The sequence below is a fragment of the Chlorocebus sabaeus genome, chromosome 20 (genome assembly GCF_047675955.1).
Source record: "Chlorocebus sabaeus isolate Y175 chromosome 20, mChlSab1.0.hap1, whole genome shotgun sequence".
Taxonomy (NCBI): Eukaryota; Metazoa; Chordata; class Mammalia; order Primates; family Cercopithecidae; genus Chlorocebus; species Chlorocebus sabaeus.
The window spans coordinates 19,144,520-19,161,203 of record NC_132923.1 but is presented as its reverse complement, the minus strand read 5'-3'; the positions used below and the strand labels follow the sequence as shown (position 1 = coordinate 19,161,203).

The following is a 16,684-nucleotide window of genomic DNA, read 5'->3' as shown; positions in this document are numbered from 1 at the left end:
GGAGGTAGAGGAGGAGTATGAAAAGCAAACGACTATAGTAGATTACTAGAAGCGGGGCAGTTGTTTGAGTATGAAAAGCAAACGAATATAGTAGATTACTAGAAGCGGGGCAGTTGTTCTTGGATAAGCCATGTCCATTCATTTTAGAAGAAGGCATCCTGGCCTTCATTATTTACCAGTCTCTGTGCTAAGTTCTTAGAAGAGATTGAGATGGAGAAAGAACATAGGGTTTGGCCTGAATTCATAGGCTGGCAGGATAGGCCGACACATAAATGTTATTGTATAGGAAGGTACCAATTGTTACATGAAACTGTGGGGAAAATGATTCCCTCTGCCTGAAGGGAAAGTATTTTGTTTAGGGAGAGGGTAAGTTTTCTTATTAGAGCTCATTTATTTTTGAAGAAACTGATTTTTAAAAGTAACAACTAATATTTATGTGGAAATGTGGAACTTACAGAATTTTAGTAATTGTAGGTTTATCAATGCTATTCTTTTTTAAAGGTTAGGAAAACAAGAACAAATAATAGAGACTGCAACTTTGCCACTAACAAAACACGATTCAGTTATTTTTGAGACTAATAAAATCCTAAGTAGTAAATAAGAGACAAAAGTAATGATCGTTTAAAAACATTTGCCCTGGAATTGTCTTTTCGTTCCTTTCCAGGAAATTGTCTTTTATTTTATGAAAGGAAAGCAGATAGGTCAGTATAATTATGTCTTTCATGAATCTGGAAATAGATCTCAATCTTTTTTGACTCTTTTTATACTTACTTTTCCTGTTTCCTGAAATTATTTACATATGATTCATTTTTCTCTTTATTTTGAAGAAGATAAAAGCTCTAATGCCTAGAATGAGTGGGAATGATATTTTTTGGAAAAACAAAACCCTGAGAGCTGCATTTCTAAAATGTAAAACCATAGTTTTCTTACTTAAGAGTTACTGAATTGGATGTCTACTTAGTAATTTCGATGAATTCTATTATCAGTCTTTACCCCTGTGAGTTGTATTGAGATTTGAGAATATTATGATAATATGATGATATATATGAAAAATTATGTTCAGTTCCTGTCTTAAGACTATATGCCAGTGTATATTCTATATGGTTTTACTATTTAAATGTAAAAGATGAAATCATAAAAGTACTAAAAACAGGGTTGAATATATAATCAGGAAAGCCTTTTCTAAGCATGTCACGTAAAACAGAAACTACAAAAAAAGGTGTCAGTTTTTCCTGTATATTATTGTTAACCTCTGTATTAGTCTGTTCTCATGCTGCTGTAAAGTACTGCCTGAGACTGGGTAATTTATAAAAGATAGAGGTTTAATTGACTCACAGTTCCACAGGGCTGGGGAAGCCTCAGGAAACTTACAATTATGGCAGAAGGGGAAGCAAACACATCCCTCTTCACGTGGTGGCAGGAAGGAGAAGTGCCAAGCAAAGCGGGGAAAAGCCCCTTATCAAACCGTCAGATCTTGGGAGAACTCACTATCGAGAGAACAGCATGGGGGTAACATCTTCCTGTACCCAGTCTCCAGAGTGTGTACATTTGTATGCTTTTTGAACCACCAACTCATTTCCAGCAGTTTATTCCAAATAAATTTTCAGAGCTGTATATTAAAGTTTATTTACAACAGTCTTGGGGTTGTTTATAATAGGGATAATTTGGAAACAATCTGAAGCAGTCCTAACAGAACTTTCTGTAATGAGGAAAAGATTCTATTATCTGTGTTATCCAATACAGTAGTCACTAGCCACATGTGACTGTTGAGCACTTGAAATGTTGCTAGTATGGTTGTGGAATTACATATTAAATTTTACTTTAATTAACTTACATTTAATTAGCTACTTGTAGCTTGTGCTTCTACATTGGACAGGGCAGTTTTTAAATGTCTTGTAATAGGGATTTGGTTAAATACATTTTGGCCTGTCCAGATAACAGTATACTATTCAGCCATTAAAAGTTATATTTTAGAATACCTGACATAGATAAATATGACATATCTAGAAAGATATTTAGAAAAGGAGAGGAAACACTATAACAATAGAAACCAAAGTGTTATGTGTGATTTTCTCTGAATTATTATTTTTATTTTCTCCTTTTCATTTACTGTTACTATCCAAATTTGATAATGAACATCTCTTACTTATGATGTTAGCTTAAAAACATTTTTAAATAAAAAGAGAATCCCATTTTCCATGCCAGTATAAGGATACTTAAAAAAGTAAATCACAGTTTGGGAATTGCCAGCCTTGAAATGATCAAAAGTAGAGCATTGATGACATGGAGGCAGAAGAACTGCTTGAACCCGGGAGGCGGAGGTTGCAGTGAGCTGAGATTGTGCCACTGCACTCCAGCCTGGGTGACAGAGCGAGACCCTCTCTCAAAAAACAAAACCAAAACCAAAAAACAGAACTCTTTCTCTTCAGTATTGTGTTGAGAAAACTGGATAACCCCGTGAAAAATAATGAAGTTGAACCCTTAGTATATATTATCTACAAAAATTAACTCAAAACAGATCAAAGACTCTAAATTTGAGAACCAAAACTATAAAACTCTTAGAAGAAAACATAGGGGCAAATCTTCATGACCTTTGATTTGACACTGGATTCTTCAGTATGACACCAAAGGCAGAGGTAACAAGACAAAAATAAAAGATAAATTGGATTTGATTAAAATTGAAAATTTTTTGTGCATCAAAGGACACTATCTGTGAGAAAGAAAGACAACCCACAGAATGAGAGAAAATATTTGCAAATCACATGTCTTACAAGGGTATATACACAGAATATGTAAAGAACTCCTACAACTCAGCAACAGAAGGCAAACTACCTACAACTCAACAACAGAAGGCGAACTACCAAATTAAATAATGGGTGAGGACTTGAATAGTCATTTCTACAAAGAAGTTAAGCAAATGGAAAATAAGTACACGAAAAAGATGATTAACATTAAAATGCAAATCAAAATCAATGAGATACCACTTCACAGCTACTAGGAAGACTGTAATCAAAAGGATGAAAAATAAGCATTGGCAAGGATGTGGAGAAATTGGAACCCTTGTACGCTGCTAGTAGGAATGTAAAATGGTGTAGCTGCTGTAAAAACCTAGCAGTTCCTTGAAAAGTTAAACATATAATTACCATATGACCCAGCACTTCATCTCCTCTGTATATACCCAGAAGATTTGAAAACAGAGACTGAAACAGATACTTGTATCCCAGTGTTCATTACGACATTATTTATGATATGCAAAAGGAGGAAGTAACTCAAATGTCCAACAGACGAATGGGTAAACAATATGTGAGTATAAACATACCATGGACTATCCATAAAAAGGAATGAAGTTCTGATACATGCTATAATATAAACGAACTTTGAAAACATTATGCTAATCAAAAAAAGTCAGTCACAAAAGGACAAATATTGTATGATTTCACTTACATCAAATGATTAGGGTTGACTGGAAGCTTTGGATGAGAAGAAAGTGGAGAGGAGAATGGAGAGTTATTGCTAGAGTTTCTCTTTGCAGTGATGAAAAGTTTTGGAAATAGGTGGTGGTGATGGTTTTACAGCACTGTGAATATAATTAATGCTACTGAATGGTACACTTTCAAAATAGTTACAATGGCAACTTTTGTGTTATATACATTTCATTACGATAAAATTTACAACAAAAAAGATAACTTTTATTCCTCTGTTTTTTCCTCACAGAATAAATTCAAATTACTTTATAATATATTCACTCTCAGCAGTTTTTAATTTCGATGTTATAGAAAGAGCCATTCACTGGTTATTTTGGCAGAAGATCTTTAAAATCCTAGTGAGCTGCCCTGATATCCTTTTAACAGCTGTAGTCCTTACAAAATTGCCCAATTTGTTCCTTTTAATGTTTTTGTATATTTTATATCAGCTTCTGAAAAGTATATCAAATTTTATTATCTTTGAGCAGTATACATCTGTCATATTTATAAATAGTCTGCAAAACAAACATTTAATTGAACTGAAATTTAACAATTCAGCTTTGGCTAACTGTATTATAATTAGAGTAATGATAATGTCTGTGACTTGCACATAGCAATCTCAGAGAATAATTACTGGTAATTATGTTCAGGAAAAGTACTTGGCAACAGATATAAAAGAATATAGTAAGAAACCTAGATTTAAAGGCAAATTACTAGTTTTTTTTTTCTTTTCTTAAACTTTATATTTTTACTATTCTAAGCACAATACTTAACCTATGTCATTTAATGATTAAAGTGAAGAAAATATAGGAAATCAGTCATTACTGATTCATTGTGTTATATTACTAAATTTATAATTGTGGAAAAAACAAGAATGAACATGTTATTTTGAGTTAGAAAATGAATTCTGATTGTCTTGCTTAATAATTTAGATAATTTATTTAGCTTCTGTATGCATCTTTATCTGTTCTAATTGTACTTATTTAATAGAAAATTCATATGGGTCATATTTATGAGAAAATATATTTGAAAATGCTTCAAATTAGTTTTTACTCTAGAATTTCCCATAAGAAGACTTCAAGAAATAGCTTCTGTTAGAAACCTGCCATTAACTGTATAACATGTTGAAATAAATCATGTGAATCATTGCTATTTAGGAGTGTTTTATAATATGTTATCCATTTCTGAATATCAAAAGGACCTTAGAGTGACATGGTTTATCAAATTTGACATGTAGGCATATACTCTACAGGAAAGAGAAGTAGCTTCAAGTTCCTTAGTGGTATCCTTTTGCTTTAATGTAATTTCAGATGGCCTGTAAAGCAAGATGGACAGAATTCTCACTTGAGAAGGGTTTTTTTTTGTTTGTATATTTTGTTTTTATTGAAGATAATTTACAAGAAAATGTAATATTCTCTGTACTGTTCAATAATAAGGTTAATTTTGTTTTAATATGATTTGTTATTATAACATTTCCAATTCACATTCTTCCTTTTGCACTCAGTGAATATATACTCTCTTAAAAGTTAAACAAGGCGTAAACCATGAGGTCTCATATTCAGACACTGGCAAGAAACCGGACCAGGTTTTGAGAAAACTAATGAGAGAACAAGATTACTTTTATTCTATTAAAACTGTCTATAGAACACATTGTAATAAATAGGCTAAATTAAGAAAAGAAAAGGCTTAAAGCAGAAGGACATACTAGAAAGCCAATATAATACGGATCTGGATGTAGGATAGCTGTCTGTGGGAGTGGTAGTCATTGTAGATTTTATCTTTTCCTTTGTATCCTACATTCATTCTTCACTAAGTCTTGTCAGTTCTATTTCTAAAATATTCTTTTCCCCATTTTAATTGTACCTTTTTCCATTTGGAATACCTTCCGCCTTCTCTATGTCTTCTTATCAATAAATTCCTACCTATTCAATTAAAACAGAAAAGGAAACTTCTAAGTTAAATAAGCTCTTTAAATATAGTAGTCTCTCTTGCAACCACCTGTTAGGGAAAAGGAAAAATATTGGGGTATATATATAAATACCCATTAAAAGATTAATATCAATTTTATGTGTGATAGTATTATAGGAATATATTTTCTCTACAGGATGTTTGCATTCATTAATTTCACTGATACTAAATATCAACCACTGTTCCAGATGCTGGGTATATAGATGAGAACAAGTAGACAGTGTCCCCAATACCCTCGGAGAACTTACATTCTACTGAAGAGATACGAAATAAACAAATAGATGATGTGATGTAATATAATGATAAGAATTTCTTTTTTCTTAAAGCATTTTTAGGACAAATACATCCTTTTGCTTTTCTCATAGACTTACTTAGCTTCATGCTTCACTCAGTCTTATTATTATTAGTCTTCTCCTTTACTCCTAGCCTCTTAATGTTAGAATGCCCTAGAGCAAGCTTGCCCAGCCTGGGTCCCTGGATGACTTTGAATGCAGCCCAACACAAATTGATAAACTTTCTTAAAACATGAGTTTTTTGTGTTTTTTTTTTTTTTTTTTTTTTTTTGCAATTTTTATAAAGCTCATCAGCCGTCGTTAGTGTTAGTGTATTTTATGTGTGGCCTAAGACAGTGCTTCCAGTGTAACCCAGGAAAGTCAAAAGATTGGTGGACAACCCTGCTGTAGAGGTCAGTCCTCCATTCTCTCTTCTCTCCAGTGTCATAGTTTTAAATACCATTTACGTGGTGGCATCTCTCAAATCTAGAACTCCAGTCCTCACTTTGTCCTTGACCTCTGTGTTCATATATCCAGTTACCTACTTGACATTTTTACTTAAATATCTTATAGATACCTGAAACTTAATATATCTGTAAGTGAGCTCTTCATAACAATTCTATCCACCTCAAAACCTGTTTTTCCTCCAGTCTTTCCTGTTTCAGTTAATGGCAGGTCTATTCTTGCTTATGCCATAAATCTTGTTTGCCATAAATCACCCTTTACTTCTTTATCTCACACCCCACTCCAGTTTCTCAGCAAATTCTGTTCTGTCCGCCTGTGAAATATGACTAGAATTCAACTGCCACTACCCTGAGCCAAGTCACCATCTCTTGCCTGGATTGCTATAATAGCATCCTAATTGGCCTTTCTGTTTCTGCCTCTGCTCCTTAAGGAGCCAGTATTTTTTTTACAAAGTAAGTCACATTATGCCATTTTGTGCAACTCTTCATTAATTTTCATGTCAGAGTAAAAGCCAGAGTCCTTTTGGGGCCCCGTGATCTGGCTCTTATTATCTCTTTTCCTTGATTTATTCTTCTCAAACTACATTGGCCTTCTGTCACTTGAATCCACTAGGCACTTCTCCACCACAAAGCTGTTGCAGCCACTACTCCCTTTGCTTGGAATGATTTTCCCAGAGATACTCACATAGCTCAATCCCTCACTTTCTTCAGGTTGTTTTACTCAAAAGTTACCTTTTCAATGAAGTCTTTCTTGGTCACCTTATCTGATAAGTGGAATACAGAAAATTAAAAGTTATGTTTTATAGATTCCTTCCACTGAGTGGTCCATATTTTCTCTGTGAATTAGAAGGCATTTAACTGCTGATAGCAGGGAAGAAGGTAGAGCAGTAGGGGACTTACGACAAAGAACAAATATCTTCTTCAGGAAATAGGAAAGAACACTAAGGAGATATAGAAAAGTTGACAGGCAGTGTTGAGGCTCATGTTGATGGTGAAAATGATAAATTTAGAGATAATAGTAAAACAGACTGACAGCTGGGCTAATCCATAGTTGATGTTTACCTGATTGGGTACAACAGGCGAACAATGGAGTAAGTTTCTTGAATGGTTAGACAAGACGAATTACCTGTTGCTTCCTTTCCTATTCAACCTGACTGCATAGGATCCAAACTTATTTGAGAATATATATATGTATACTTTTCTCTTTCTGTTTTATCTAACAAGTCCCAAAACTTGTATCAACCCAGCCACCCACTTTTCCCACTTATATACAGAGCCAACTAAACATTGCTGGTGAAAATAACAGTACAGGTTAAAGTTACTGTAAACTTACAATTTCCAGTTTTATGTAGATCACTAGTATTCCATGAGTTTGTTTTTTTTTTTTTTTTTTTTACTTTGATCAATTTACTTTCCTATTCTTTACTCTCCTTAAGTCTTCTATGTAACCCTTCTATCCATCTCCAACTCTTCTTTCGACCATTTCTTTATTCTCAATTTCCTAGGCAATTTTAGTTTAGATATATCTTTAGTAAAAATGGTATTTATATAGGCTTTACATGTTTCAGTTTGAGAGTCTCAGTGTTTGAAAAACAGAGTCAAAACAACTAAATTTGTGGAGGTTACTGATAGCTTTGGACTAATTCCAAATATCCTTTGGTTTTGTTTGTTTACTTTTGAAAAACTACTTTATTAAGGTATAATTTACATATAAACTGTACATATTTAAAATGTACAACTTGGTGTTTTATAATATGTGTACACCTATGGAAATCAGGATCACAATCAAAATAGTGAACATATCTATCACCCCTTTCCTTACACCCTTTCGTATTCCTTCTCTCAACCTTCTCCCTTCCCCCTCCCCCAAAACAACCACTGATCTGCTTTCTGTCATTAAAGATTGGGTTGCCTTTTCTAGAATCTTATATAAATGGCATCCTTTATATTTACTCTTTATGTGGCTTCTTTCAGCGTAATTATTTTGAGATTGATCCATGTTGTGTATATCGGTAGTTCTGAGTGGAATTCCACTGTATGGAATACCACAGTTTGTTTATCCATTCTCCTGTTGATGGACATTTAGGTTGTTTCCGGTTTGGGGCTATTACAAATAAAGCTGCTATGAATACTGACTTACACACCTTCATATATTCTAATTTCTCTTGGGTAAATACTTAGGAATAGGCTGCTTTTATCAAATAGCAGATATGTATGTTTAACTTTTTTAAGGAACTACCAAGTTGTTTTCCAGAGTACATATACCATGTTACATTGCTATCAGTAGTGTTTCTCCATATACCTGCCAACAGTTGATATGGTCAGTCTTTTAATTTTAGCCATTTTATTTCATTTTATTTTCTTTTTTAAAAATTATACTTCAAGTTCTGGGGTACATGCACGGAACGTGCAGATTTGTTACATAGGTATACACGTGCCATGGTGGTTTGCTGCACCCATCAGCTCATCATCTACATTAGGTATTTCTCCTAATGCTATTCCTCTCCTAGCTCCCCACCCCCAACAAGCCCCGGTGTGTGATGTTCCCCTCCCTGTGTCCATGTGTTGTCATTGTTCAACTCCCACTTAGGAGTTGATGTTCTATGTTTTGTTTTCTGTTCCTGTGATAGTTTGCTGAGAATGATGGTTTTCAGCTTCATCCATATCCCTGCAAAGGATATGAACTCATACTTTTTTTTGTTTGGCTGCATAGTATTCCATGGTGTGTATGTGCCACATTTTCCTTATCCAGTTTATCATTGATGGGCATTTGAATTGGTTCCAAGTCTTTGCCATTGTGAACAGTGCTGCAATAAACATATGTGTACATGTGTCTTTATAGTAGAATGATTTATAATCCTTTGGTTATATACCTAGTAATGGTATTGCTGGGTCAAATGGTATTTCTGGTTCTAGATCCTTGAGGAATTGCCACACTCTCTTCCCCAGTGGTTGAACTAATTTACACTTCCACCAACAATGTAAAAGCATTCCTATTTTTCCACAACTTCTCCAGCATCTGTTGTTTCCTGACTTTTTAATGATCGTCATTCTAACTGGTGTGAGATGGTATGTCCTCGTGGTTTTGATTTGCATTTCTCTAATGACCAGTAATGATGAGTTTTTTTCATATGTCTGTTGGCTGCATAAATGTCTTCTTTTGAGAAGTGTCTGTTCATATTCTTTGCCCACTCTTCGATGAGTTTTTTTTTTTTTTTTTCTTGTAAATTTAAGTTCCTTGTAGATTCTGGATATTAGCCCTTTGTCAGATGGATAGATTGCAGAAATTTTCTCCCATTCTGTAGGTTGCCTGTTCACTCTGTTGATAGTTTCTTTTGCTGTGCAGAAGCTCTTCAGTTTAATTATATCCCATTTGTCAATTTCGAGAAGCTCTTCAGTTTAATTAGATCCCATTTGTCAATTTTGGCTTTTGTTGTCATTGCTTTTGGTGTTTTAGTCATGAAGTCTTTGTCCATGCCTATGTCCTGAATGGTATTGCCTAGGTTTTCTTCTAGGGTCTTTATGGTTTTAGGTCTTATGTTTAAGTCTTTAATCCATCTTGAGTTAATTTTTGTGTGAGGTGTAAGGAAGGGGTCCAGTTTCAGTTTTTTGCGTATGGCTAGCTAGTTTTCCCAACACCATTTATTAAATGGGGAATCCTTTCCCCATTGCTTATTTTTGTCAGGTTTGTCAAAGATCAGATGGTTGTAGATGTGTGGCATTATTTCTGAGGCCTCTGTTGTGTTTCATTGGTCTATATTTCTGTTGTGGTACCAGTACCATGCTGTTTTGGTTACTGTAGCCTCGTAGTATAGTTTGAAGTCAGGTAACATGATGCCTCTAGCTTTGTTCTTTTTGCTTAGGATTGTCTTGGCTGTACAGACTCTTTTTTGGTTCCATGTGAAATTTAAAGTAGTTTTTTCTATTTCTGTGAAGAAAGTCAGAGGTAGCTTGATGGGGATAGCACCGAATCTATAAATTACCATGGGCAGTATGGCCATTTTCACAACATTGATTCTTCCTATTCATGAGCATGGAATGTTTTTCCATTTGTTTGTGTCCTTTCTTATTTCCTTGAGCAGTGGTTTGAATTCCTGGACGCATACACCCTCTTAAGACTAAACAAGGAAGAAGCTGAATCCCTGAATAGACCAATAACAAGTTCAGAAATTGAGGCAGTAATAGCTTATCAACCAAAAGAAGCCCAGGACCAGACAGATTCACAGGTGAATTCTGCCAGAGGTACAAAGAGGAGCTGGTACCATTCCTTCTGAAACTATTCCAAAGAATAGAAAAAGAGAGACTCCTCCCTAACTCATTTAATGAGACCAGGATCATCCTGTTACCAAAACCTGGCAGAGACACAACAAAAAAAGAAAATTCCAGGCCAATATCCCTGATGAACATCGATGCAAAAATCCTCAATAAAATACTGGCAAACCAAATCCAGCAGCACATCAAAAAGTTTATCCACCATGATCAAATCGGCTTCATCCCTGGACTGCAAGGCTGGTTCAGCATACACAAATCAATAAATGTAATCCATCACATAAACAGAACCAGTGACAAAAACCACATGATTATCTCGATAGATGCAGAAAAGGCCTTCGACAAAATTCAACACCCCTTCATGCTAAAAACTCTCAATAAACTAGATATTGATGGACCGTATCTCAAAATAATAAGAGCTATTTATGACAAACCCACAGCCAATATCATACTGAGTGGGCAAAAACTGGAAGCATTCCCTTTGAAAACCAGTACGGAGAGATAAGGATGCCCTGTCTCACTACTCCCATACGACATAGTACTGGAAGTTCTGTCCAGGGCAGTCAGGCAAGAGAAAGAAATAAAAGACATTCAAATAGGAAGAGAGGAAGTCAAATTCTCTGTTTGCAGATGACATGATTGTATGTTTAGAAAACCCCATCGTCTCAGGCCAAAATCTCCTTAAGCTGATAGTTTACTTCAGCAAAGTCTCAGGGTACAAAATCAATGTGCAAAAGTCACAAGCATTTCTGTACACCAACAAACAGAGAGCCAAATCATAAGTGAACTCCCATTCACAGTTGCTACAAGAGAATAAAATACCTAGGAATCCAACTTACAACGGATGTGAAGGACCTGTTCAAGGAGAACTACAATTTTAGCCATTTTAATAGATGTGGTAACTCATTTTCGTTTTAATTAGCAGTTTCCAAATGACTAATGATGTTGAACATCTTTTTATATACTCTTTGGTGTCCATTTATCTTCTTTGATGAATTATCTGATCAAACCTCTTGTCTACTGCCTATTAAAAAACAGATTCTTTTCTTAATTTTTGAGTTTTGAGATTTCAGTATATATTCTGGATACAATTCGTATATCAGATATATTCTTGGAAAGTATTTTCTCCCAGTCTGTGGCTTGTCTTTTAATTCTCTTAATAGTGTTGAAAAGCAGAAGATTCTAATTAGGAAGTCCATTTTTCCAATTTGATCTTTATGAATTGTTCTTTTATGTCATATCTAAGAAATCTTTGCCTAACTCAAGCATGCTTCACCCAAGCACACAAACGTTTCTTCCTATGTTTTCTTCTAAAAGTTTATAGATGCAGGTTTTGTATTTACATCTGTGAGACCTTTTGAGTTGACTTTTCTATAGGGATCAAAGTTTTTTTTTTTTTACATATAAATATTCTGTGATTTCAGCATCATTTGTTGAAAAGGCTATCCTTTTTTCACTGCATTGCCTTTGCACCTTTGTTAAGGATCAGTTGTACATTTAAGTGTATGTTTATTTTTAGACTCTATTCTATTTATCATTAAATCTACACAATCAACACTGTGTATACCATCCTGTTTTGATTAGTGTAGATTTATTATAAGTGAAGTCAAATAGTGTTAGTATTCCAAATTTGTTCTTAATAGTTGTTTTTGCTCTATAGGTCCTTTGCATTTTCTTTCTTTTTTTTCTTCTTCAACTTTTATTTTAAATTCTGGGCTACATGTGTAGGATGTGCTTGTTACATAGGTAAATGTGTGCCATGATAGGTTGCTGCACAAATCAACCCATCACCTAGGTATTAAGCCCAGCATCCATGAGGTATTCTTCCTGATGCTCTTCCTCCTCCTATACCTCCCAACAGGCCGCAGTGTGTGTTGTTCCCCCATGTAGCCATGTGTTCTCATCATTCTGCTCCCACTTATAATTGAGAACATGTAGTGTTTGGTTTTCTGTTCCTGTATTAGTCTGCTGAGGATAATGGCTTCCAGCTCCATCCATGTCCCTGCAAAGGACATGATCTTGTTCCTTTTTGTGGCTGAATAGTATTCTATGATGTGTAGCTGAATGGTGTTCCGTGATGTGTATGTACCACATTTTCTTTATGCAGTGTATTAATGGGCATTTAGGTTGATTCCATGTCATTGCTATTGTGAATAGTGCTGCAGTGAACATAAGCTTGCATGTATCTTCATAATAGAATGATTTATATTCCTTTGGGTATATATCTAGTAATGGGATTACTGGGTCAAATGATATTTCTGCCTCTAGATCTTCAAGGAATCACCACATTGTCTTCCACAATGGTTGAAATAATTTACACTCCTACCACCAGTATAAAAGCATCCCTTTTTCTCTGTAACCTCACCAGCATTTTTTATTTTTTGACTTTTTAATAATCATTCTGACTGGTGTAAGATGGTATTTCATTGTGGTTTTGATTTGCATTTCTCTAATTATCAATGATGTTGAGCTTTGGATCAGTTTGATCAGTTGATCAGTTTGGGATTGATTTTGTTTGAATCCTTATTCTTATTGTGCATTATTTTTTCTGCCTCTGCATGCCTGGTAATTTTTGACTAGATTCTAGGTCCCGGATACTTTTTTATCCCTAGAAATCTTGTTGAACTTTGTTTAGGGATACAGTTAAGTTACTTGGAAATAATTTGACCTGTTTCCTATTTTGCTTTTAGGATTTTTTAGGTGAATCTGGTGCATTGCTCAGTGAGGCAAGATCTTCCTGAGTACTCTGCTAAATGTCCTGTGAATTATGAATTTTTCTTGTCTGGCTGGTGTGAACATCCACTGTTACCAGTAGACTGTAAGCACCAGGCAGTGTTCCCGCCAGTCCTTTCATGTGGTTCTTTCCGTTGTCTTAGGTAGTTTCTTCACATGCATGTGCTGCTCGGTACTCTCCTGAATACTCAAGGGAGATCCTTTGCAGATCTCTGGTGTTCTCTTTCTGTGCACGTCTGTTCTCTCTGGTATACTGTTCTATAAACTGTAGCTCCCTCAGTCTTTCCAGACTCAGTCATATTTCTTAAACTTAGAGAGTCCATAGGTCTATGCCTTAATTTTTTCTTTCTGTGCCTTTGCCTGAAAATTTTCTTGATGCAGTAATTTACGGGCAATAATGGGACTCACCTTGTTTGTTTTCCGTCACTTAGCGATTACTATCCTCTGTTGTCTGATGTTCATTGGGTTGAAAACCAGTGTTTCATATATTTTGTCCAAAGTTTTGGTTGTTTTAGGTTTCAGGCTAAGCTCAAGTACCCATTACTCTATTTTAGCCAGAAGCACTTTTTTTTTTTTAAAAAAAAAAAGTCAATTCCTATTATGTTATTTTTCTTCCTATTTACTGGCCATTCTTAAAATATCCTACCCCATGCCGCCTCAATTTTTTAGTCATTTGAATATTTGTATATATGTATATTTCCATCTTTTTCTTACAGTTGCCCTTGAATTTTAACTTAGTCTTGTTTCTATTTTTTCTAATGACACCTAGACTTAATCATTACTGTATCTTCCCTCTGAACATGAAAACTTGTGTACTTTTACTGCCCCATTGCCCAGCCTTATCATGAACTTGAGTTTCAAAGAGTTAATCTCTCTTTTCATTACTGCTTTTTGCACACTCCATTCTATTCTCCTATATTTTTTGCTTTAATTTTTAGAACACTTCCTCTAGGAGTTTCTAATGGTTTGTCACCATACACCTTTCCCTCAACCCCACCGCAGTGACCTTGCTTCCTAAGTCAAGGTGAAAGAAAAAATCCTGCAAATAATCTCTTTACCTATAAACTCATTTATTTACCCACTTGATCTTCTGTTTCTCCAGTCTCGGAGAATCCAGCATTCATTGTTCTGTCCAGTATTTATCCATTGACCTGTGCTCTGGATCCTATCTTCTCTCAACTCTTGAACATTTTCTTTTTTGGTGTTTCCATTTACTTATGCTATATATTAAACTTCTTGGTTCCTTTCTCATAGCCAGTAGGTCCCTCTCTCTACTTCAGCTGTTTTTCAATGCCATAGATTCCTTGTGGCAAATATGCTGTACTACTTCTTCATGTCTTGGTAAAGCCTATTAAAAAAAAAAAAAAAAAGGAATAGTCTGCTTTTCTTGTTTGCCTTCTGTTCACTTCTCAATACATTGCGTTCTGGGCTCTGCTCCCCCTCACTTCACTAAAAGTAATTTTACCCTCTGACTGTCTTATAGACTAGTCCAAGAAAGGACAGTTATTAGGTATTGCTATATAAAAAAAAACCTCTAAAATTTAGTAGCTTAAAACAATTTTTTATTTATCGAGGGAACCCGCCCCCAATATTTCAAAGTAGGTTATTTCTATTTTCCATAAGTGTCAGTGACTGAGAAATAAAGAGAAAGAATACAGAAAGAGGAATTTTACACCTGGGCTGCTGGGGGTGATACCACATATTGGTAGGACCATGATGCCCACCTGAGTCTCAGAGCAGCAAGTTTTTATTCAGGGTTTCAAAAGGGGAGGAGGTGTAAAACAGGGAGTAGGTACAAAGATCACGTGCTTCAAAGGGCAAGAAGCAGAACAAAGATCACATGCTTCTGAGGGAACAGGACAACAGGCAAAACAGAACCACTGATAAGGGTCTATGTTCAGCTGTGCATGTATTGTCTTGATAAACATCTTAAACAAAAGAAAGCAGGGTTCAAGAGCAGAGAACCGGTCTGACCACAAATTTACCAGGGTGGAGTTTTTCCCTACCCTAATAAGCCTGAGGGTAGTGGAGGAGACCAGGGTGTATCTCAGTCCTTGTCTCAACCACATAAGACAGACACTTCCAGAGCAGCCGTTTATAGACATCCCCCCCAGGAATGCATTCCTTTCCCAGGGTATTAATATTAATATTGCTTGCTAGGAAAAGAATTTAGCAGTATCTCTCCTACTTGCAAGTCCGTTTATAGGCTCTCTGCAAGAAGAAAAATATAGCTCTTTTTGCCTGACCCCACAGGCAGTCAGACATTATGGTTGTCTTCCCTTGTTCTCTAGAAATTGCTGTTGTTCTGTTCTTTTTCAAGGTGCACTGATTTCATATTGTTCAAACACACATTTTACAATCAATTTATACAGTTAACACAATTATCACAGTGGTCCTGAGGTGACGTACATCCTCAGCTTATGAAGATAACAGGATTACGAGATTAAAGACAGACATAAGAAATTATAAAAGTATTATTTGGAAGCTTATAAATGTCTGTGAAATCTTCACAATTCATGTTCCTCTGCCACGGCTCCAGCCGGTCCCTCTGTTCATGGTCCCTGACTTCCCGCAACATTTATTTCTCTGGAATCAACAGGTTGCCTGAGTGATTGTGCTGATCTGGCTTGGGCTTTGCTTATCTTATCTGGATTTGTTCATGTGTCTGCAGGTAGATGACAAGTTGGCTAGAGGCTAGCTTGGCTCCACTGGGGAGGACTCAGATCTGCTTCGTGTGGTCTCATCATCTATCAGGAGATACCATGCTTTTTACGTGGTAGTAACAGTTCCACAAAAAGAAGTGAAGCATGCGAGGCCTCTTGAGGCTTAGGATTGAAACTGGCACACTGTTACTTTTTACCAGATTCAGTTAATGCAAAATGCAAGGCCAGTCCACCTTCAAAGGATGGAAATGTGTTTCATGTTCTTTATGCAGCTTCTTAAATGTTGATATTCCTAGGAATTTCTTCTTCTAACCCTTTCCATTGTGCCTTACCAGCCTCATCTCTTTTTACAGGATGACGAACTTTGCCCTGTATATTGATGACATCCAAATCAGCAATTAGCAAGCTATGGGAGACCAGTCTGTGGCCTATTTTTATATGGCCCACTAGCTTAGAATGGGGTGTGTGTGTGTGTGTGTGTGTGTATATGTAAATATATATATTTTATTATACTTTAAGTTCTAGGGTACATGTGCACAACGTGCAGGTTTGATACATAGGTATACATGTGACATGTTGGTTTGCTGTACCCATCAACTCATTGTTTACAATTCATCATTGTGTCTTTACAGTGGCATGATTTATAATCCTTTGGTATTATATTCAGTAATGGGATTGCTGGGTCAACTGGTAATTTTAGTTCTAGATCATTGAGGAATCGTCACACTGTCTTCCACAATGGTTGAACTAATTTACACTCCCACCAACAGTGTAAAGTGTTCCTATTTCTCCACATCCTCTCTTCCTGACTTTTTAATGATTGCCATTCTAACTGGCGTAATATGGTATCT

General features: G+C 35.6%; 1 protein-coding gene across 1 annotated transcript in view; it reads left to right on the top strand.

The window, feature by feature from the left end:
* Positions 1-16,684, top strand: part of MAN1A2 (mannosidase alpha class 1A member 2) — a 168,659-nt gene that overhangs the window by 97,584 nt on the left and 54,391 nt on the right. The window lies entirely within an intron of this gene.